This window comes from Cynocephalus volans, chromosome 8 (genome assembly GCF_027409185.1).
Source record: "Cynocephalus volans isolate mCynVol1 chromosome 8, mCynVol1.pri, whole genome shotgun sequence".
Taxonomy (NCBI): Eukaryota; Metazoa; Chordata; class Mammalia; order Dermoptera; family Cynocephalidae; genus Cynocephalus; species Cynocephalus volans.
This window is the reverse complement of record NC_084467.1, coordinates 73,371,945-73,395,244: the sequence shown is the minus strand read 5'-3', so window position 1 is coordinate 73,395,244 and position 23,300 is coordinate 73,371,945. Positions and strand designations below refer to the sequence as shown.

General features: G+C 37.2%; 1 protein-coding gene and 1 pseudogene across 3 annotated transcripts in view; one reads left to right on the top strand and one right to left on the bottom strand.

Annotated features, from left to right (window-relative positions):
* Positions 1-23,300, top strand: part of TTLL7 (tubulin tyrosine ligase like 7) — a 163,335-nt gene that overhangs the window by 16,399 nt on the left and 123,636 nt on the right. The gene's annotated exons all lie outside the window — the stretch shown is intronic.
* LOC134384187 (nuclear receptor coactivator 7-like) lies at positions 2,213-14,307 on the bottom strand (annotated as a pseudogene).

Below are 23,300 nucleotides of genomic sequence, written 5' to 3'. Positions count from 1 at the left end.
TTGATACAGTGGTAACTTGTGCAAAGATTAAGAAATTTAGAAAGTTTTACAAGATCCAACTATATGTTGCTTAGAAGCAACTCACTTCACCTGTAAGGACACACATAGTTTGAAAATGAAGGGATGGAAAGAGATATTCCATGCAAATGGAAACCAAAAGAGAGCAGGAGTAGCTATACTTATACAGATAAAGTAGACATTAAATCAAAAGCTATAAAAATAGAAAATTTTATCAAGAACTGAGTCAAAGATAGTAAAACAAATTAAATATTTGAACCAATTTTTGATTTTGGTTGTTGTATATTACTTTTCTTTTGTGCTTTTCCCTAGGACTTTTTTGAGGTATGACTTATGTATAGTAAAATGTACAAGTTGGTGATTCTTTTCTTTTTTTAATGCATAAATTCCTTTATTGAAAATAGTGGGATAACATTGCATTAAATGACTATTTTGTTTATTAATAGCATATGGTTGCAAATGGCACAAATGGTAAATGTGATCATCATGAAACATTCCTGGTATCTTACACCAACGCATTATTTAACAAGCAGATTAAAGTTAAACTGCCAGTGTTTTGTTAATCAAGAGTTCTCAATAGGAGAACGTAGGTGAAAAGTACACTCAGGGTATAGATTAAAAATTTTATAGTATTCATTTAAACTTGCATGGAATCTGAGTGGTGTGCAATAATTGTTAATCTGACAAGTGGCCACAGGACAATTTGTTTTCTTTTACAAGTAGTCTAAAATAGGAGAATTATATATGTATATAAATTCTGCCAGATTAAGGCTCATATTCCAAAAACTGTTTTTTTTTAAAAGGTAGATATGTAAATACTACTTGCTTAAATTTTTCCTTTCAAAGATCACTGGGGAAGTAATTTATGAAAGACTGCTTCTCAGCTTTGCGTATTATTTGAGATTTTTTCCATTAGCAGTCTTTGGCTTTCATAAAAGTCTGGCAGTCAATAATATTGGTTAAAATTTTAACAAAGCTTTATTATTATTTTAATAAAAGTTTTTCATGATGTGAAAAAGAGTTGATATTTAAAAAATAGATTTCCCTTTTCATATCAATTTTGGTATGAATGCATTTATTTGCATTGCTTTTTCTCAAAGGTAAGCGTCTAGAAACCAAGACAATTGGGCCAATTTGCCATTTTTCCTGTGATTTTAAAAATGCAGAAATTAAAACCTTCTATCCTTTTTAAAATAGAAACCTGCTCGCTAATGTTAAAGCTTGGGGAAAGTTGTGCAAAAAGCACTATGAAAATAAAGTTTTGTTATTACACACATGATTTGATAAGAAGGCAAAACATTTTCTTTTCAAAAGCAGGGTTTGTTCTATGTCTAGGTTCATAAAGGGTATCCATTTGTATAAATATCAACTATGACTTCTTTACACAAATATGTTCAGGATAAGTATCTAAAAATGTACCTTTTTAATGACTAAATGGAAAGCTGGCCTATAATAGTTAAATCATGAACATTGGTAAGGAGTTTTTTAAAACTCAGAATTATACATGCATATATAAATATATACACACACACACTCACACATATATACATATATCCTGCTTAAGACCTATTACCCTGAACAATCAGGGCAAAAAAAAAAAGTTCAATGTAAAACTATATAAATCAAATGGATTTGTTCCAAGAACATAGCACAAAATGTATATGTTTCTTTATGTCAAGATTTGACATATTAAAAGAAAAAAAAAAAACTGCCAACACATTTCAGACAATAAACTAGAACTAACAAATAAAAGAAATTTTTTCTTTTTTAATCTTATATCCCCATTAAGTGCTGTTCACTTTCAATTTTTATAAATGAGACTAAACTTTTCCCTGGCAAACAATAGCCATACATTTTGGTGATGAAAATTATGCTACCAAATACACAAGACATGTACATATTTCCACAGAATCCTTTTTTTTTTTTTTGCAGTTACCAAAATAAAAATTGTGTTCAACCTGGACATCTGTAAACACTCTGATTCTTCACTGTATGGACTAGAAGGACGTGGAAGTGCAAAGTCTTTCAACAGTCTGGTCTTCACCTTTCTTTCTTCAGTGTCTGCTCTCCACACCTACCTTTCAGAATCTTTTTGCAATGTGATCATGCTCTGAGATGATGGCAGAAAGAAGGCATTATGGTGGAATGAGGCAGCCTGGGCTAGGGCTTCATCTTCTAGCCAGCTTTAGGAATTTCACTCGAGTGTCCATACCTCTAGGTCATGAACTATGAAGACTTCCTTTTTTGTAAAGAATATCATTATTGAAAGTGTTGCAAGAATTGCTCTGTCCATGGTATGTCAGAATCTACCCATAAGCCAAATCATTCCCCTCTGCCACCAAGTTCTAAAGAACTTATGTCTCCATTGATAAAAGATGAGTTTTCTTTTCTTTTTTTCCCAAATGAATAGTTCTTTTATTCATCATTAAAATTTACAAGCATGTCTTGGGAATCATCCTGTTGCTTGTTTCTGTAGTTGGACAACTCTTAGCTCTTATTTGTCAGCCTGCTGAACTGTTCGTTTTTCAAAGACATAGATACCATCCAAAATTTTTCTGATGTTCTTGTTTTTAACTGTTGTGCCTTGCTGGATCAAAGCAGCTGAATTTGAAACAAGTTTAATTTCATTTCCTTCAAGGATTAACATCTTTTTGGGCTTGAGAGAGTGAACAAGCGGTACCTGGCCTCTTTCGAACCCCGCTGATGTACTTTTCACCCAAGAAATTTTGGATTTAACAAGAGACCCATTCTCCTGAATAATGACGTTGATGGGGAATGAGCATACACAGATCTAATCTTGTAACGGAAGCCCAGAGTAACACCCTTGATCATGTTCTGTACATGACTACAAATAGTGCGAACAGTAGCCAGTTCCTTTCTATTTTCCCACTATTTGTGAACCTAGAGCCTCTTTTTCTTTCCAAGGAGACTGAACTCTACATTGGTGTGATTGAAGTCCCTCTGCAGGGTTCCTCTGGGGCCTTTCACTATAACTGTGCATCTCTTCAGAGTGATATCGACATTTTTTGGAATGTCAACAGTCTGCTGAGAATGGTCTGCATTCTTGCAGTAGATGTGGCAAAGCAAAATATGAGTTTTCTGCACTCCGCTGAAAGACCTTGAAGTTAGGACTAAATGTGTAGAGGAAAGTTTTGCCTGTGCCATTATAGTGGTCACTGAACTTGAAAGGATGAATTGCATATGCTCCAAAAATCTGAGTATCCATATCTTTGATGACCAACAGGACGGGACTATTTAGCGATGCTGATTTCCGATAGAGAGTTTTCAGGCTGTTCCCCTGCTGTAACGTGCTATAGGCTAGTCTCCATGGATACCCCTGCACCCTTGCTGGAAGGTGTTGGGCCAGCTGCTCTATGTGCATGTTCTCCAGGAGTGCGCAGAGCAGTGTCAGGATTGGCAGCACCTTGTCCTCATCTTGATAGTAGCTGCAAGTGCTCTTCCTGCACTTTGCCTCCTTAACGGTGATATCTCCCAGCTCTTTGTTGTAGGCTCGCTGAAGAAGTTGTCCAACATATTAATTTCTACCTTTTCCATCACCACGAAGCCTTGCTCTTTGGCATCTTTCCCATAGACGTTAGGAGACCATTGAATAAAGAATGTGTACAAATGCTCCACCCTCTCCCAAGGAACAGAAACCAGTACTTGGGCATCTTTCCTCATTTGCTGTGCTGCTGGACCATGGCTGCAGTGTGAGTGGCAAAGGATTTTCTCATTGGTTTTCCACTTTGATGCACAGAAACATGCACGGGTCTTGCTTTTTCCTTCTTTTGAAGGAAGTATATCTTAATGGGTACCTGAATTCTCTTTGATAGCCACAACTGAATTTCAGATTTATTATCCATTTGTGCACCTTGACAGCTGTTGTCCAGAGTAGATTCCAAAGAGGAATCTAGAAACTCTTTAGTCATATTTCCTTCTGTAGAAGAGTCTAGTTTCAGTGTAAGGGGCTCTCTCTCTTTCACCCAGGTTTTGTCTGTCTCTTTATTGCCTTCAGTTCAGGGATCACCTGCCTGGGGATGAGAGCTACTAAGGGTGATGTCTGTTCCCATCAATTCTGTATTTTTGCTATCAGTTCTGCCTTCTGTACATTTTCAGATAACCGTGACCCTTCTTTATTCTTATTTAGGTAGTATTCAGTAAGTTTATCTAAATATTCATGTATGTTCAATGTGTTTTCCACCTGGCTCTCTGGGGAACCATACTGCTTGTCCACTTCTGGCATTATAACTTGCTTCTCACAGATTTTTAATCTAGGACCCCGTTCAGTTCAGCATCACTCTCTGTTTCCGAAAAGTTCAGGGCTGACTGCACCTGCATTTCTACAGCAGAATTGGTTATTTGTGACTCGGCCTTCATTTGCTCCTCTGCGTCAAGAGAAAGGCGTCTGTTTTGGAGGTGTCTGTTTTGTCCATTTCACTATCAGTTTGAGAAGAAAATTCTTCCAAGTCACAAAGTCATCATCTTCCCATAAAGGGAAGTTTTCTTTGGCTATAGATTGAAATGCAGAGTGAGTGTTAGAAGATTCCTTGCTGAGTTTAGTCACTGTGAGAGATTCACTGGTTGTCTCCCTAGAGGATTACAGTATTTAAAATTTTTCTGACACAGAGCTGCCTGAGGGCTTTGTGTGTGTGTATTTTATTGACTTCTCCAAAGAGCCTGTTGATTTGGAATCTGAAATAATGGTTCTCTCCATTCTGCTGACATTTTTCCTTATTGATGGGTTTGAATTTACTGAATGGGTTGATATCCTTCACTGAAGCCAGATCTTCCTATTCTCCAAGCCTGTACAGAGGACAAAGATCTGCAGGCAAGGCATCTTTGATCTTCATGTGGGAAATGTCATTGTAGAGGGCAATGGTAACAACCTCTTCCATGGGGCAGATGAGGCTGTACTCCTCACACCCATTTTCAGTAAACAGGGGATTGAACTTATGAGGGTCAAACCTGATGTTATTAGGAGTCACAATCATGAGGCCTCCAACAACACCCTTTCCATCAGTGAAGTATTGATAATTCATTTTTAAAAATTTCACTATGCCTGGCTCATCTTCAGAAGTAGTTAAGACACTTTCAATGGGTTTTAAGGCCGTTCGTGCCAAGTCAGCATCAGGCAGCTTATCAAATTCTGCCTCTGGTGGTGAAGGAGAGACAGTAGTACCAGGACTGGATGATGATAGCCTTAAAAAACTGGAAGGAAAGTTGGCATCTGGCACAAAAAAGACCTGGCCTGGAACAATAGTATGTGTGAAAAGTTCGTTCAGTTCCACTGATTTGTTGGCAGTGATGTTAAACTTCAGGGCTATGGAGTTTAGGGTGTCCTGGCTTCCAGCAGTGTACTACATAGTACTATGGAGCTTCTGAACCACGATCTTCTTCTCTTTTATTTTTTAAAAAATTTTTATGTATTTATTTATTTTTTATTTTAACTTCTCAATATACATTGTAGTTGATTTTTGTGTCCTTTTACCTGTTCCTCTTTCCCCCATCCTCTCTTCCCTCCCCCCCAACTACATCATATCTGTTCACTTGTCTTAACAAGTTCAAGGAATTGTTATGATTGTTGTGTCTTCTTCCCCCCACCCTTTGTTTGTTTGTATGTTTATTCATTTATTTTTAGCTCCCCCAAATAAGTGAGAACATGTGGTATTTCTCTTTCTGTGCCTGACTTGATTCACTTAATATAATTTTCTCTAAGTACATCCATGTCGCTGCAAGTGTTAGTATTTCATTCTTTTTTATAGCAGAGTAGAATTCCATTGTGTAGATATACCACATTTTCCATATCCACTCATCTGATGATGGACATTTGGGCTGGTTACAACTCTTGGCTATTGTAAATAGTGCTGCAATAAACACTGGAGTACAGGTATCCCTTTGACATGTTGATTTCCATTCCTTTGGGTATATTCCCAGCAGTGGAATAGCTGGGTCATATGGTAGATCTATCTGTAATTGTTTGAGGAACCTCCAAACTATTTTCCATAAAGGCTGCACATTTTGCAGTCCCACCAACAGTGTAGGAGGGTTCCTTTTTCTCTGCAACCTCACCAGCATTAATCATTCTCAGTCTTTTGGATATTAGCCATTCTAACTGGAGTGAGATGATATCTCAGTGTGGTTTTGACTTGCATTTCCCGAATGTTGAGTGATGTTGAGCATTTTTTCATGTCTGTTGGCCATTTGTATATCTTCCTTTGAGAAATACCTATTCAGCTCCTTTGCCTATTTTTAATTGGGTTACTTGGTTTTTTGCTGTAAAATTGTTTGAGTTCTGTGTATATTCTGGATATTAATCCTTTGTTAGATGTATATTTTGCAAATATTTTCTCCCACTTTTTTGGTTGTCTTTTCACTCTGTTGATTGTTTCTTTTGCTGTGCAGAAGCTTTTTACTTTGCTATAATCCCATTTGTTTATTTTTCCTTTGGTTGCCTGTGATTTGGGGGTCATGTTCATGAAGTCTGTAGCCACTCCTACTTCCTGGAGTTCTTCCCCTATGTTTTCTTTGAGGAGTTTTATTGTTTCCAGATGTATATTTAATTCTTTAATCCATTTTGAGTTGATTTTGGTATATGGTATGAGGTATGGGTCTAGTTTCATTCTCCTACATATGAATATCTAGTTTTCCCAGCACCATTTGCTGAAGAGGCAGTCTCTTCCCCAGGGTGTAGACTTGGTGCCTTTGTCAAAGATCAGATGGCTGTAGGTGTATGGGTTGATTTCTGGGTTCTCGGTTCTATTCCATTGATCCATGTGTCTGTTTTTATGCCAGTACCATGCTGTTTTTGTTACTATAGTTTTGTATTATAGTTTAAAGTCAGGTAGTGTTATGCCTCCAGCTTAATTTTTTTTGTTCAGGATTGCTTTGGCTATGCATGGTCTTTTGTTATTCCATATAAATGTCTGGCTAGTTTTTTCCATTTCTGAGAAAAATGTCATTGGAATTTTGATGGGGATTGCATTGAATCTATAGATCACTTTGGGTAATATGGACATTTTCACAGTGTTAATTCTTCTGATCCAAGAGCATGGGATATCTTTCCATCTTCTTGTGTCCTCTTTAATTTCTTTCAACAGTGGTTTGTAGTTCTCTTCATAGAGATTTTTCACATCCTTGGTTAACTTTATTCCTAAGTATTTTATTTTTTTTGGTGGCTATTGTAAATGGGCTAGCTTTCTTGATTTCTTTTTTTGCATGTTCACTTTTGGAGCATAGAAATGCTACTGATTTTTGTGTGTTGATTTTGTTTCCTGCAACTTTGCTGAAATCATTTATCAACTCCAAGAGTTTTTTAGTAAAGGCTTTAGGCTGTTCAGTATATAGGATCATATCACCTTCAAACAAGGACAGTTTGACTTCATCTTTTCCAATTTGGTTGCCCTTTATTTCCTTCTCTTCTCTGATTGCTCTGGCTAATACTTCCAACACTATGTTGAATAGGAGTGGTGAGAGTGGACATACTTGTCTCATTCCTGTTCTTAAGGGAGCTTTTCCCCATTCAGGATGATATTGGCAGTGGGCTTATCATATATGGCTTTAATTGTGTTGAGATACTTTCCATCTATACCTAACTTGTAGAGAGTCTTTATCATGAATGACTGTTGAATTTTGTCAAATGCTTTTTCAGCATCTCTAGAGATGATCATATGGTTTTTGTCTTTGCTTTTATTGTTGTTGTGTGTAACATTTATTGATTTGTGTATGTTGAACCAACCTTTCATCCCTGGGATGAATCTCATTTGATCATGTGTATGTGTATGTGTTGCTGTATTCTTTTAGCTAGTATTGTATTGAGGATTTTTGCATCTATATTCATCAAGGATATTGGCCTGTTATTTTCTATTTTTGATGTATCTTTGCCTGGTTTTGATGTTTGCCTCATAGAATGAGTTTGGGAGAATGGCCTCTGTTTCAATCTTTTGGAATAGTTTGTAGAGAATTGGTATCAATTCCTTTTTGAAGGTTTGGTAGAACTCTGCAGTGAACCCATTCAGTCCTGGGCTTTTCTTTGTTGGGAGCCTTCTGATAACAGCTTTAATCTCTTCTATTGTTATTGGTCTGTTCAGATTTTCTATATCTTCTTGCCTCAGTTTTGGTAGTTTGTATGTATCCAGATATTTATCCATTTCCTCCAGATTTTCAAATTTGTTGGCATATAGTTGTTTATAGTAGTCTCTAATGATTCCTTGTATTTCTGAATTATCAGTTTTAATATCACCTTTTTCATTTCTAATTTTTGTTATTTGGGTCTTCTCTCTTCTTTTCTTAGTTAGCCTTGCTAAAGGTTTGTCAATTTTATTTATCTTTTTGAAAAATCAAGTTTTTGTTTCACTGATCTTTTGTGTTGTTTTTTGGGTGCCTATTTCATTTAGTTCTGCTCTGATCTTAATTATTTCTTTCCGTCTACTAACTTTGGGTTTGGATTGTTTTTGTTTTTCTAGTTCTTTAAGGTGAAGTGTTAGGTTGTTTATTTGCCATCTTTGCATTCTTCTGAAGTAAGCATTTAATGTGATAAATTTCCCCCTTAGTACTGCTTTTGCAGTATCACACATGTTTTGGTATGATGTGTCATTATTTTCATTAGTTTTAAGAAATTTTTTGATTTCCTGTTTAATTTCTTTGTGGATCCATATGTTATTAAGTAGAATGTTGTTTAATTTCCATGTGTTTGTATAGTTTCCAGAGTTTCATTTGCTATTGATTTCTAATTTTAATCCATTGTGATTTGAAAAAATACATGGAATAATTCCAATTTTTTTTGAATTTGTTGAGACTTGATTTGTGACCTAATATGTGATCTATCCTGGAGAATGTTCCATGTGCTGATGAGAAGAATGAATATTCTGAGGTTGTTGGATGGAATGTTCTGTAGATATCTGCCAAGTCCAATTGGTCTAAGGTGTTGTTTAGATCTTGTGTTTCTCTATTGATTTTTTGCCTAGATGATCTGTCCAATGTTGAAAGTGTTGTGTCAGGTCCCTTGCTATTATGGGGTTAGTTTCTGTCTTATTCTTTAGATTGAACAGTGTTTGCTTTATAAATCTGGCTGCTCTGACATTGGGTGCGTATATATTTATGATTGTCATGTCTTCTTGATGGATAGATCCTTTTGTCATTATATAGTAACCTTCTTTATCTCTTTTTATGGTTTTTGGTTTAAAGTCTATTTTATCTGATATAGGAATAGCTACTCCAGCTCATTTTTCATTTCTATTTGCATGGTATATCTTTTTCCATCCTTTTACTTAATCTATGTGTGTCTTTACAGGTGAGGCCAGTCTTTTGAAGCAGCATATTGTTGAGTCCATCTTTTTAATCCACTCAGTCTGTGTCTTTTGAGTGGGGAATTTAATACTTTTACATTTAGAGTTATTATTGAAAGGTGTTGATTTACTCCTAGCATTTTATTGATTTTTGTTTATGTGTCTTAAGTATCTTTTGTTTCTTTCTGCTTTTCTGTTTGTCTTCTGTGTTTTTTGGTTTCTTGGGGTGTTTGGTTTTGTTCTTTCTTGAGTATTCATGGCAGTGATTGTTGTTTTTCAGGTATCAAACCCAGTACTCCCTTGAGAATTTCTGGTAAGGCTGGTCATGTGGTAGTGAACTCCTACAATTTTTGTTTATCTGAGAAATATACTATTTGTCCTTCATTTTGGAAGGAAAGCCTTGCTGGGTAAAGTATTCTTGGCTGGCAATTTTTGTCCTTTAGTATTTTGGATATATCATCCCATTCTTTTCTGGCTTTTAGGGTTTGTGATGAAAAGTCTGATGTTAGTTTTATTGGGGCTCCCTTGTAGGTGACTTGCTGATTCTCTCTTGCAGCTTTTAAGATTCTCTCTTTGTCTTTTAGTTTTGCCATGTCTTGGAGAGGACCTTTTTGGGTTGAATATGTTTGGGGATCTTTGGGCCTCCTGAGTCTGAAGATCTGTGACTTTCCCTATACCTGGGAAGTTTTCTGCTATTATTTCATTGAATATGTTTTCAATGCCATTTCCTTTTCCCTCCCCTTCTGGAATACCCATGATTTGGATATTTGAGTGCTTAAGGTTGTCTCTTCTCTCTTAGTTTTTCTTCAATTTTTTAAATTCTTTTTTCTTTTTTTTTGTCTTCCTGTGTTATTTTGAACAGACTGTCTTCAAGTTCAGAAATTCTCTCTTCTGCTAGTTCTAGCCTGATGGTTAAACTCTCTGTTGTGTTTTTTATCTTGTTGAATGAACCCTACAGCTCCACAAGCTCTGCTACATTCTTTTTCAGGGCATTGATTTCTTTGTACATTTCTTCTTTCAGGTCCTGTGTACTTTTCCTCAGTTCATTGTGTTGTCTAACTGATTTTTCTTGTATCTCATTTAGTTTCCTTAGAATTGTTGCTCAAACTTCCTTGTCAGTCATTTCAAGGATTTCTTGTTGTATAGGATGTAGAGCATGAGAGTTATTATTTTCCTTTGGTGGTGATGTACTTTCTTGATTGTTCATATTTCTGGTATCTTTCCTTTGGTGTTTAGGCATTGTGGCAGGGGGAATCATGGTTTACTCTTTCCATCCTTATGTCTGTCCTGGCTACTGAAGGGACTGCCAATTCTGGACCACAGGGACTAGCCCGGGCTGGGGGTCCCATGGCGTCTGCCTGTTCTGGCATGGCTGACTCAGGGCGTATGGGCCCGGTGGCTCTTGGGCCTCTCTGGGTAGTGGGCACTGGCCTGGGCTAGAGGTCCTGTGACTCCTGCCAGTATTGACATAGCTGATTCGTGGCATGTGGGCCTGGAGGCTCTCAGGCCTCTCTGGGCAGTGGGCTCTGGCCTGAGCTGAGGGTCCCATGGCATGTGGCTCCAACCTATTCAGGCACGGCTCTTGTGCCTCCTGTTGTTGCTTTTTAATAGCTGTAAATTGGTTAATTTGTGGGAGAGAGTGACGCTAGGAACCATCTACTCCATCATCTTGACCAGAACATCCTTCTTCTCTTTTTTTATCATGCATTTTATTTTGGTTGTCATCAATACTATTGTGTCTCTTTAGATTTGTACACTTGATCTCCTTTAACTGGTTATTTTTTCTCTCTTTGTTTCTCATCAGTAACATATTCCTCTTTCACAGCTATGTTGCACTTGTTTTGTTCTAAAATGACTGTACTTAGCATCTTCTTTCCCAACGTGAGTCACTGTAGCTATATCTGTGGCTGTCTCTGCATTTTGTTTGGCTATTTTCTTTTTCAATAGTTCTGGAGGTCAGAAGTCTGAAATCAGTTTCACCAGGCTCAAATCAAGGTGTGGGCAGGGCCATACTCCCCCAGAGGCTCTTTCCTTGCCTCATTCAGCTTCTAGAGCTGCATTCCTTGTGGCCCCATCCTCTATCTTCATAGCCAGCAGGATGTCATCTGGTTTCCATGCACACTGCCTTCTCCTTTGCTAGTGATTCTTTGCAAAATCAAAAAATTGTAATAGTTTGGACTTGCATGATGAGATGAAAAAAATCTGAGTCTGTCTATGAGAAAAAATAAGATGAATTGAATTAGGGGAGAGATTAGCTGACAAAATGCACTCTGAAATCTTGTATGTTTATTAGAGGGGGCACATGTTTAATTCTTAGTTGTCTAACTTCCAGGCAAAGATGGAAGCAAAACATTTAATAAAAAACTGACCCATAAGAAAAGCAAAGCAGTTGCTCAAGATGAACAAAATTGTTCCTGTATTGAAACCAGAGTGAAATTTCTGCTATGGTTTATTTAGCAGTATTCATTGGGGGTTATTTTTTATAATGTCCTTCAATATAGGCCCATGACATGGCTCCATGTCTTTGGGGGAAGTAATTTAACCTCTTAATGTCTGATTATTTTCTTTTCTAACATGAGAATAGTATCTGCCTTGAGAGCATTGTGATGTAGGCAATGACCATATAGTATGTACTCAATAAATATTATCTTTTTTAGAGCAGTTCTCTTAGAGTGGCTGTGATCATCAATGTGGTGTGGTCCAGGTGTATAACTCTGTATGCTTACTCCAGAAATGAACATTACAATGTCCAAAGAATGAAGGTTCTTCACATCTTTTAGGAAATCCTTCATACATGTACTTATTATTTTTCTTTTCTGAGATTTTGAGGGGCAGTATATATGAAGTTTTACTCCTTGAAAATTACTGCTATTATTTGTTTCCAGTCAAGTGAAGAATCACATGATTTGAGAGTTAGCTGAGTTGGGTGTATATAATAATAGGAGGAGATTCAGGTATTAATATATGTACCTGAATAGAAGGTCATAGCACTTCTGCATTAAAGTGGGCTAAATGAGTGACTCTAGACACTAGGTTTTAAAATATCCTTCAAAATCATCCTCTTTGGGTTTGTTCCAACACACAAAAGAGTAGGTGATAGAAGAAGTCCCAAACTTAGTAGTTCCAAAAGTCCATCTCAGCCAGCACAGTCTTATGCACAAATGCAATAGGCAGGACTGCCACCTTCTCCTCTCTTAGAGGGAAGTGTGATTTTTTTCCCCCTCAGGCCAAAATATTTTTTTCCAGGGTGTTCTTTTAACTATCAGTCAAGTCTCTGTAAAGGGCAAGAGAAAACAAAGTTGTTGGGGTTTGGTAAATTCTCACTCAGTAAAAGTTGAATTAGGCCCTAGACTTTACATGTATTTTTCAGTTGAACAGAGTAGTAAAATCAGTTTGTACTAATGGCACAAGCATTCCAGAGGGTTGGTTTGTTTCCTTACTGATCTTTTAAAGTCAGCTATCAGAAGATTGCAATGAGTATTTTATTTTTAAAAATGTTTTGATTCTTTGTTACAGTAGAATTTTCTTTCACTAGTAATCCCTTGAGAATTTGCCTTAACCAAGTCCTGCAATCTCCATACATTTTTCACATCATCAAAAGTCATCCCAGGCTATCCACAGAGAACTAACTCAGATTCACTGTGGTGTCTACAGGCTGCTGAAGCTAGGGCATGGTCTCTTCTCTGCTTCCGAGGACTCACAAGCGAAAGGCCTAGATACTTCCTGTGCAAACTAATCCAGTGAGAAGGTCATGGTCATAGGATCCTGAGTCTATTAAGATATTTTAATACATGTTGAACTAATGAATGAATTACGTGTGAACTAAGAGTCAAGTTTATATCCTAGGCCCCATAACTCTTTTGAAATTGTGAGTACCTAATTTGATAACAGCCAAATGTCTTTCATATAAAAAGTTTCCATTTTCATCACTGCATGATTAGAGGTTCAGGGTTTTAAATAAATGCTCTGCTCTCATTGTCATTTACTTCCCCTTCTCCAAATACCAAAGCACCTCTTCCTTTATTGGAAAGCCTTCTGGTATAATTTTGATTTAAATGGATTATTAAAAGATGAGTTATTAAAATTAGTTATAAAGATACTGAAATTTTAAAATATTTATGCCAACTTTTTATGAGTCTTGCTTTCATGGTGGACATTTGTAGTTTCTCATCAGAAAACTAGATGACCATGTTTGATTTTTGACAAAGAGTGTTTCTTCCCTATAATACTGTATGTAAAAATCTTCAGTATGCCATTCTAGAGGGTTATTAAGATGGGAAATCCTTCTTTCCTTTTTTTAAAGTAGCTTTAACTTATTTGTCTCATTTGAATTTTGGATTAGGTTCTGGTTAAGGGTCCCTTCATTAATCTGTGTCCTCTAATTTGTGGTTTCTTGTCTGTTTGTGAGGAGCCAGCTAAATGGATTGGGAAGCTGAGAAAGAAAATCTTCACCAATTCATGTAGTCCCATGAGCACATTGGTAACTCAGTTTCCCTTTCTGACTAGTGTCTGCATCAGTTTTACCCTGATGGTCTACTTAAGCAGCCGCCTCAGATTCCATAATGGATGAAGGATTATTATTGTAACTCTATGATGTTTAGTTATATATATAGTAAGTGACATAGATGTTATATAAAACGTAATAGACGGAAATCTATTGTTTTGTTATGGGCTATCTGGAGGGAATTAGACTCAAAGTACAAACTAAATATTTAGGTGAAATAGTAACATAACTCTTGTCAAATGCATTAAACAAGCAAGGAATACATTGCTCTTTTCTGAAAAAAACCCCCAAATTGTCCAATCTTGGAATCACAGTATAGATTTGCAAATTATTACTCTTATACTCCCCCACCTTTGCCTCTTTTTCTGGCTGAAAAGAACCAAATTAAAGTTGAAATTAGAATAGTGGCAAGCTATGAGTTTTGTCCACTTCCAGTCCTTCTGTCTGTGCTCCAAGGAGAAATACTTGGCTTATAATCAATTCTTTACCTTCTTTGGGCATCATCAGAATTGTGGATGCTGCAGGCTGTCTCTTCCTGAGATGAATCAGCGATGTTGTCTGCCAGTCAGCTCCAGCCGTGGCTGGCTTTTGACTCTAATAGCTGACTCCGTAGTGTTAAGAGAAGCTGCATGAAGTAGAAGATCATAAAGTCATTTGATCTGGGCCAAAAATTTGAAAAAAAAAATGGTATGTGATTTTTTTGTTCCCACATTTTAAAGATTGCATGATAAGTTTATAATTAGAAATTTTGAAGGTGAACTTTTCAGAAAGACTGGCAGAATTTTCACATGGATTTTTAAAATAGATTTTTTTATGGAGCAGTGTATATACTCTTTGGATTTCTCCCAAGTGTAATCCTCATTTCTGTCATAATTTTATATTTTTTTCTAATGCTAAATACATTTTAGTTCTATTTTTTAAAAATTATGTATAGTTTCCATACTAACTGGTACTTTCTAGGTAGAGTCAATGGTATCTATGAAATATCTTAATTATTCATACCACTGTTATAGTACAAGACTTTCAGCTGGTCAGGGATATAAGGTATTAAAGCCTTATATATGTATACATACATATACATATGTACATGTAATATTTATTTTTAAAGGAAAATTTTTTTTTGATTAATAGTCCCAATATTTTAATAAAGTTAAGAAATGGGAAAGATGTGATAAATGGCTTTTTTTAGATGAACACAGATAATAAGAGTTTGATGGAGTTAAATCAAGATCAAGGGAGAATCTGTCGTTATTTGTTTCCTTTTGATTAGTGTTTTTGTAAATATTTTTTTCCCATTACCATTCATAACACATGGAAACAAACCACAAGTTATTTAGAGTATTTTATTTGGTAAGAGTTCAATAAATGTCTGTTGAATTAAAAGCAAGTAAGGAAACAGGCATTGGAAGAGTCTGTTGAATATTAAAATGGGTAAGAGAATAGGCTGTTTTGTTCATATTGCTTAGAATGAGAGATACTTCCATTTCTAATAAAACATTTAAAGCAGGTACTTTAAAAATATGATATAATGTGGTAGGTGTTGTAACACTGGTAATGCACTGAAGGACAGTTAATTCTACCTTGGAGAAGGAAGGGAGGGGACAACTAAACTGGGCTTGATGCTGGGTAGAGAAGGAAGACATTCCAGGATTAGAGAAAAACACAAGTAAATGTATATAAGTTGGAAAATTCATGACATTTTCAGGATTGTCTTTTTATCTTGTGCTTTTTATCTCGAGCTAGAATATCTTTCAAAATTGTTTTGGCTGCAACTCATGGTAAGAAATACGATTTACTTCTTGATATTGTAAACCGCCCCCTACCCACTTGATGGAGTTTGGATGTGTTGTCCCCTCCAAAACTCATGTGGAAATTTGATCTCCAGTGGGGCAGTCTTGGAAGCTGATTGAGTCATGGGGGCAGATCCCTCATGAATGGATTAGTGCTCTCCATGGGGGAGGAGAATTAATAGAGTGAGTTCTTCTCTATTAGTTCCCGTGAGAGCTCATTGCTTAAAAAGACCCTGGCACCTTCTCTTTCTCTCTTGCTTCCTCTCGCCATGTGATCTGCTTGTACCCGCCAGCTGCCTGCCACTTTCCGCCATGAGTAGAAGCAGTCTGAGGCCCATGCCAGATGCAGCTGTCCCAGAATCGTAAGCCAAATAAACCTCTTTTCCTTATAAATTACCCCGTCTCAGGTATTTCTGTTGTAGCAACACAAAATGGACTAAAACAGAAAATTGGTACTGAGGAGTAGGGTGTCGCTGAATAGATATCTGAAAATGTGGATGCAGCTTTGGTACTGGGTAATGGGCAAAGGTTGGAGGAGTTTGGAGGACTTAGAAGAAGACAGAATGATGAGGGAAAGTTTGGAATATCTTATAGACTTATGTGGTGGTGAGCAGAATGCTGATAGAAATGTGGACAGTAAAGACCATGTGGATGATGAGGTCTCAGATAGAAATAAGGAACTTATTGGGAATTGGACAAAAGATCACCCTTGTTACACCGTAGTAAGAAATTTGGCTGCATTGTGTCCATGCCCTTGGACTTTGTGGAAGGTGGAACTTAAGAGTCGTGAACCAGAGTATCTCGCGGAAGAAATTTCCAAGCAGAAAAGCATTAAGGAAGCTGCATGGTTGGTTTTAAGAACCTACTCTGAGTTATGGCAGAAAAGGCATGATGTAAAACCAGAATTTAAAAAAAGAGCCGAGCATAAAGATTTGGAAAATTTGCAGCATGGCCATGTGGTAGAAAAGCAGAGAGAATGCAATGGTGTAGCCCAGTGACCATTAGCTAAGAAGATTAGTACAAAGGAAAGGGATTATCAAGAGAAGGAGAAAAAGGCCCTGAAGGCATTGCAGAAGCCTCTGGGGCCAACCCTTCCATTTCAGGGCCAAAGGCGTAGGGAGACAGAATGGTCTTGGGGAACAGGCCCGAGGCACCCTCCATGGGCTTGCTGCCCAGGGCCACCTTGAGAAGCTGCTTCCAGCACCAGCAACCCAGCTGCTTTGGCTGCTCCAGCTGTGGCTAAATTGGCCCCAGGTGTGGCTGCATCTGCAGCTTTCGAAAATACAAGCCAGAAGTCTTGGCAGCGTCCGCGTGGTGTTAGGTATTCAGGCTCACAGAATGCCAGAGCTGGAAAGGCTTGTGAACCTCCACCCAGATTTCAAAGTATGTATGGAAAAGTCTGGGGGTCCAGGAAGAGATCTGTCACAGGGGTGGAGTCACTGCAGACAGCCTTCGCTAGAGCAATGCCGAGCAGAAATGTGGGGTCAGAGTTGCAGCAGAGAAACCCCAACAGCGCCATGCCTTGTGGAGCCGTGAGAGCAGGACCACCATGGAGACCCCAGACCTGTGGAGCTACCAGAGTGGAACTCCAGCCTGGGAGAGGTGAAGTGTGGCCTGAGACCAGGAAAGCCATAGGAGTGGAGCTGTCCAAGGACTTGGGGACCCAACCCCACACCAGTGTGCAGAGGCAGTTGAACATGGAATCAAGGTTCACAGCTAGAAGGACTTTTGCTTTTGGTCTCAGATGAGACTTTGGACTTTGGACTTTTAAGTTGGTGCTGGAGCAAGCTAAGACTTTTGGGACTGTTGGGATAGAATGATTGTATTTTGTATGTGACAGGAACATGAGTTTTGGGGGGTCAGAGGCAGAATGATGGAGTTTGGATGTATTGTCCCCTCCAAAACTCATGGAAATTTGATCTCCAATGTGGCAGTGTTGGAAATTGATTAAGTCATGGGGGCAGATCCCTCATGAATGGATTAGTGCTCTCCCTGGGGGAGGGGGAATTAGTTAGTTCTCGCTCTATTAGTTCCTGTGAGAGCTCATTGCTTAAAAAGACCCTGGCACCTTGTCTCTCTCTCTCTCGTGCTTCCTCTCTCTTGCTTCCTTTTGCCATGTGATCTGCTTGTACCTGCCGGCTGTCTGCCACTTTCCGCCATGAATAGAAGCAGTCTGAGGCCCATGCCAGATGTAGCTGTCCAAGAATTGTAAGCCAAATAAACCTCTTTTCCTTATGAATTACCCCGTCTCAGGTATTTCTGTTATAGCAACAGAAAATGGACTAAAACACCCCTGAAACAAAAATTTCAAGAAACAGTACTTGCCATTAATACTTTTCTTACTACATGCAATGCAGTCTGGCATTGCAATATTTTCATTTATTCTGTCCTATTATACCAATTAAAATGCTTATTAGGACTCACTAGATTGATTTCATGATTCTCTATGTGTCATGGTCAGTATTTAAAAATGAAAGAAAACAAACAAAAACCTATAGTAGAGCTCAGAATATATAGGGAGTCTCCTTTCATATCCAGTATGGAAATTTGCAAAGGAATTATTTGGCTCTTTTCAGCAGGGTTTCAAGATGGTAAGAAACAGACTGATGTCTTTGGCATATTTGCCATTCAGAAGGCAACATAGTATAATGCAAAGGTTTTGAGAGTCGAACAGACCTGTCCAACTCTTTGGCAGGTTACTGAATCTCTTTGAGTCTCAGTTTTCTCATCTGTAAAATGGAATTAATAAAACAATCTATGAGGACTAAATGAAATAACACATCTATTTAAACAGTGGTTCTCAAATTTGGCTTTTAACACATCTATTTAAACAGTGGTTCTCAAATTTGGCTTTTAACCATGCAATTTAAATCACATGGGGGAGCTTTAATAAATCTCTATGCCCAGGCTGCACTCCAGATTGATTAAATTAGAAAGTCTGAGGCTGGGACCCAAGCATCAGTATTTTTTTAAAGGTCCTTTGGAGCAGTCTGTGTTGAAATGCTTCATTGTAAAGCCAGTAGTGCAGTGTGTGTAATATGGTAGGCATTTGATACATGAATAGTATCCTTGAATAAATATCAATGATAATGTATAGCTAACCCTTTTATAGTGCTTAATATGTATATGCACTGTGTGAAGCACTTTTCATATCATGTTGGAAATTCTTTGTTTTTGTTATTGTTCTGTCAAATAGTGGAATAGCATATGACCGAGATAGAGAGAGAGAGAGAACCTGCTTATTAGAAAGGAAAATGGCTCCTTTTATCTTTAGAAGCTCAGTTATCTATATATGATTATTTCAAGGAATTATGGAATTGGCTTTCATCGAACAGTCTCCAGAATAGATTGGAAAATTTAAAAAAAATTAGATTAAAATTTAAATCTTAAATAATGACTTACAGGACAGGTATAACAGATGATTTGACACAAATAAGTATTTTAGACATATAACATCCTAATTTCAGCAAAATTATTAATATATAGTAGATCATGGCTAATAAATGTTTTCTATGCAGTACAAAACAGTGAGGGGCTGGCTGCTTAGCTCAGTTGGTTAGAGTGTGGTGTTATAACACCAAGGTCAAGGGTTTGGATCCCTGTACTGGGCAGCTGCCAAAAACAAAACAAAACAAACAAAACAAAACAAAACAAAACAAAACACAAAACAAAACATATAGTGAGCATCAACCTACAAATGCTTCTGCCATATTATTGTTCATTTGACACCAAAATCTGTTAGGCTTAATATCATGATGACAAGAACATTTTTTATGCGTTTATTAACAAGATCTGTATTTTCATTATATTAAGCAGATAAATTTAGCAGACTACTGGTATACTTTTCGCTATTGTTGTTTGTTTTGATTTTCATCAAAGTGACTTTTCCATAATAACTGCTTTAAAAAGAACATCTAAATGAATGATTTATTTCAAATGTATAATTTATTAGTTTTCTTTGCATTTAGAAAGAATTTACTTATTCCTGTCATAATTTTTAGTTAGCTTTCTAGTTTTCAATAACAGCTTCTGTAATGGCACTGAAAAAGCATTCATTTTTCATAGATTTGTGTGTTCCTTACACTTACTGTACATTCAAATAACAAAACAAACACCTATACTCTTAAATTTAAGTGAGTTGATATATTTAAAGCTCTTAGAATAGTACCTGGCACTTAATAAGCATTTAATAAATGTTAGTTATTGTTCATGGTGAATGACTTACAAAAATACATAGTGCAAAAATGTTTTATGACAGAGTAAGATATTTGCAAAAAGAAGTTGAAGAATTTTAAGTTTTGTGACTGAGAATAAAAGTTGGTGTTTCTGCTTGTCAGTGTTTATCACCTAAAAATGAAATGCTTAATATACCAATAGGCATCATACATTCAGAGTGAAAATTAGGTATTTAAAATTGAAGTGTCTGGTTCTAGGAGGGAAAATTGACTTTTTGAGATTTTACAGATAATTTAGTTCAAAAAGCTTTGCTATTAAGGATATAAAGAAAATTGAAGAATTGTAAGCCTAGAGAAATGCCCAGTCCTTTACTTTGTTAGCCTTCAGAGATACAAGATTAAATTTACTCAATAGCAATGGACAGTTTTAAGGTGAAGTATTAATAGGAAATGAGGAACATTTTCTGAATGTGGGCTTTAAGTGAAGGATCATTTCTTATCAAAGCATTCCAGTATAATAAAAACCAAGCTAGGAATAATCTACTCGGATTGAATGCTAGAATTTGTGAGCATCTAAAACCAGAGTTGAATTTTATGAAGACTGACATGTATTGTCAGTATGATTATCTGCCATGTGTTCTCATGCTGCTGTCATCATTCTCAAATCGTGTCCTCTGACACTGTGGAACCACGAGGCTCCTGTGATTGAAAATTGAAATGTAGCACGTCTCACAGATAGATTTTGGGATAACATTGTTAAATGCTGTGTGATTTACTTAGGATTAATGACTAAGCATATTTTGTAGACACTCATGAAATCATGCATTCCTATGTGACTGAAAAAACTGACTTGATTATGCTAGGAAGAAAATTTAACTCTCAATCCCTCTCTCCCATCCTCTTCTTTTTGCTTTCCTCTCTTACTATATTTCTTTCTTCTTCCTTCGATTTCCATATGAAAAATTAGCTGCATTCTTTTGAAAAACTCTTCCATATAAATAAGGTATGATAAACATTTTTTTCCTTTCTACATTCCCTTTTATCAAAGGGGTTTAGATGTGTTGAAATGATGCTAATGAAAAATAAGCCATGACATTGTTGGTCATGAGCATATTATTGTTGTGTTGTTTAAGGTTCTATGTTGTGTCTTCCAATCAACTTTATTGATCTCTGGAAAGAAGATACTGTACTATGGAGGTGAGTCATGGTAGGTTTAATGGATAACAGTACAGGGATGAATTTGGGGTCTTGCTGCAGGGAGTTGGAGGGATCAAGTTTTTTAAAAAAATCAATGAACTTGGTGTTGGAACTGGGTCCTATACAGCCCATTGTGGCCTTAGGTAAGTCAACTAACTTCTTTAATCTCAGATTCTTCATTCATGAAATGAAGAATCCTTATTAAGTTGGCTTTATAGTGTTGTGAAGGACAGAAGGATTAAGAGTGTGAATGGTGAAGTAAAACTGTCTTTGCTTATAAGTAGTAGGATACCAGTCTTTTAAAAAAATTTTTTTTAGATAATTTATTATACATACATGTGGGGTATTACATTAGTTTTCAATAGTTATGTACAATGTGTGATGGTTAGATCAGGATAGTTAGCTTATTCATCATTATAATACGAAGTCATTCTTTGTGTCCTTTGACCAGTTTCTCATTAGTCCCTCGCCCTCTCCCCTCCCTCCCCTTTTCCACCTCTAGTTTTCTAAAAGTTCAATGTATTACTGTGAGTGTTGTTTTTTTCTTACTTTCTCCCTTTCTCTCTTTATTGTTAATTTGTTTGTTTATGGATTCAGTTCCTGTTTATAAGTGAGAACATGCAGTACTTTTTGTACTGGGATGTTTCACTTAGAATAATTTTCTCGACCTCATCCATGCTGCTGAAAATGGTAGAATTTCATTATTTTTTATGACTGAGTAGTATTCCATTGTGTATATATACCACAATTTCCTTATCCAGTCATCCATTGATGGACATTTAGGTTGGTTCCATCATGTGGCTGTTATAAATAGAGCTGCAATAAATATGGGAGTGCAGGTATCCCTTGTTTTCCAATCCTCTGAATATATCCCCAGTAGTGGGATTGCTGGATCATACGGAAGTTCTAGCTGTACTTGTTTAAGGAACCTCCATACTGTTCTCCATAATGGCTGTACTAATTTACAGTCCCACCAACCAATCTTACCACTTATGGCAATGTATCTTTACCTATTCATATGCAAAATGGGAATGATAACAGTAACAGTCTCAGATGGTTTTTGTAAATATTATATGAGAGATGCTCTACATAAAGCACTTAACACAATGCTTCACACAGAGGAAATACTCATTTCCTCATTCAGCATATATTTATTGAGTGCCCACCATGTCCCAGTTGCTTTTCTAGGTGTTTGGGATATAAATGTGAGCAGAACCAAACATATAATCTCTCTTCTTTGCAAGCTTATAGTCCATTGAGAGAGAGAGAGTTAAATAATTAGCAATAAATGTATAATTACTGTAAGTTCTCTGAAAGAAAGGTACCCAACACTGTGAAAGTAATGTCAGCAGGGAAAATGGGCTCTAACTAGGCAAAGGCTAGGGGCAGGATGGTTGAATTCCAGGCAGAAAGAATGATATGTACAAAGTCTGTAGTGGGAATATGTGGTGGGTGATTATAATAGAGAGTGAAAAGGAAAGTGGTTCAGGATGAGACTGGGAAGACAGGAAAGCTAGCAGGCACTTGTCTCTGTTGAGGGTTCCATCACAAAAGGAGAACCATTAAAAATGATATGGAATAAGGTATTTAGTATGTGGTTGGAAGAAGTCTGCAGCGGGCTTATATCCCTGCATCTAGTAGTGGGTCAGTAGGGTTGGCAATCAAAAAGAACACCTGGACATGAATTGGAACCCACTAGGATAAATTGGAACCTACAAGGATAATCTGACTCTCGTTCCCTCCAACCTTAACAATATGGGTGACCTCTAGGTGGAGCCGGTGCTCTTTGTCATGGAGCTGCACATGTGCTTGACCCAGAGAGCCTGGGTAAACCAGGATTTGGAGAGGCTGAAGGAGATCTGGCAGGAGCTGGGGAAGCTGCAGACTCAGAAGCTAACCGATGCCAGCAAGGGGAGCAAGCAGATCAGTGCCAATATGTAGGAGCTACAACAGTGCATGGTGCCCTCTACTGACCTTCAGAGCCTAATGGCTGGTGCTTTACTTCTGCCTGCAAAATCACATGCAGATTTCTCTCCTGTCTAACTCTAACTTGAAACCAGTCAGGGAAGGGAATTCTAGGAAATGTTGTTAGCTAGCAGCGTCATTTCTTGAAAGGTCTTTTTTGGCTATGATTGGGCTTTTAAATTTCATCATACGAGCATTGGAAAGCCATCAAAAGGGTTAAGCCATTTAAGGTGGTAGCGGGGGAGGGAAATAGAGAGTAACATGATCAGATTTATGATCAGATTTGCCTTTTGGAATCCTGGATTCCATTGGAGAAAATGAATTGAAGGAGACTAAGAGTGGATGTAAGTAGATGTACTAGAGACCT